We start from the raw sequence: 1,880 nt of genomic DNA on the forward strand, positions 1-1,880 counted from the left end.
TGAATAATCATGAAGTACATGGAGTCCTGGACACGGTGCTTATTTCCATCTAACGTAGGCCTTTTCTTTTGCTGACTCTGGCATGGTGGCTCATACCTTTCTGAACTGCAGTGTAATGTATTCTGGCCATTTTATTGAAAAATGCCCAGAAGCTTTAGAAAGAATGCTTATGTTGGTTTGCTTTCATTTAATACGGAGCCTGTAACCTATATCATACAACCTCCTTCTGAGAGTCCCACTACAACTTTTTACCTAGAGAGGTGGCAGAATCTCCATCACTGGAGATTCTTAAATTCAGGTTAGGCAAATTCTGGATTGGGGTAGTTCGGATAGAGGTGATCTTGCCTTAGGCATGGTTGGACTATAATTCAGGGGTGCAATAAAAGCAGGGATGGAAGCCAAGGATCTTTCAAGGAGCCACTTGTGTTTCTGTAACCAAGTACAACAATATCTGTATCAGAGAAAGATCTGAGATCTCACAACTTTTTCCATCCCCCACTGCTGCTGTCTTTTGCTCTATACCAGATTAACCTCCTGCTGAGGGGACACATCACTACTCTGTTTGGTACGCTACTTCCCCTTTACTTCCCATAGGTGAATTTTTTGGCTCTTACTGCTATAAGGGGGCAACTGGGGTAGCAATCTTGAGCATGGAGGTCAGGGAAGCAAACGTGCAGCTGCCAGGCAGCCACCGCTGCTACCCTATACACTACCCCATGCACTGCCAGTGCCCAGGGTGCAGAACTGCCCTACTGCACCTCTGCCCTATACTTCTTCCTCTGTCCTATTCTTATTATTTATTGGGCCAAGTAATACGATTACTTGTCCCTTGATCCTCCCTGGTGCTCTGGCCCCAAATGTCTCTCTCACAAACCAGTATGTTTGTGCTTTTTGCCCACTGTCTCTCTGTCTACTTCCCCAACCTGGACTCATTTATGACCAATGATAAAAACAACTTCTATGCACAAGGTCTGCTTACTGTGATGTCTCTTATATTAATCCCTAAAAGGAAGACTTGATTGGTGTACAGACCTCATACTGGACCTCTTGCATATAGGTGAATTTCACCTCAAGGGCTTTACTGGAGTCAGTATTGTAGAACTTGGAATACCTATGATTTGGAGAGACCTGAAAGTGTATTTTCCTAATTGGTTTATCCTATCAGTAATTATAACAACTGGATATCTTCCTTAGCGATAGACTAAACCTCACGTGAAGTCACATACCAAATTAAACTAACAATCAACAAAAAACAGATGGATGTTTTTTCTGTTGTTATTCTTCATAAAGTTGTCTTTAGATTTAATAAGAGCCAGAAACAGTTCAGACTTTGGAAAAAAAAATCTGTTGAAAAGTGTAAGGTTATCATCTTTATTTTACCAGTGCACTGTTGATATTAATCAGCTATAGCTTACAGAACTGTAGTTAATAACTGTATTTAAAAATGCTTGTTCTATTAGTTCAGAGAAAGAGTTAGATATTATTCCATTTTCATCTCGTTAATCAGATAAAGTCTTTGAATTTGCATATTGTCTTTTGTATACCAAGAAAAAAATGTTGAAGTCTTTTAGTGAGAATGATATTGACTGGTTTAAATAAATCTTTGAAGACTTAAGAGAAATATTTTTGAAAAAGCTATAAAATATATGAGTACAAAATTATTTTATGCATTTATGACACATGCTTAACAGATTCTGAAAATCAGGATTAATAAAAGGTTACCTATCCTCAGAAGATCCAAAAAACATTAAATCAACAACTTTTTACGTCAAAGTTCCAATATATAAATTTCAGTACAAAGGAAGAATTCCAGTAAATTTCTTTAGTCCATACAGCATAGTTCAGTTATAAAATGAATCTAGTCTTTGGTTTGCAATAAA

This window comes from Alligator sinensis, unplaced genomic scaffold, assembly GCF_000455745.1.
Source record: "Alligator sinensis unplaced genomic scaffold, ASM45574v1 scaffold939_1, whole genome shotgun sequence".
Classification (NCBI taxonomy): domain Eukaryota; kingdom Metazoa; phylum Chordata; order Crocodylia; family Alligatoridae; genus Alligator; species Alligator sinensis.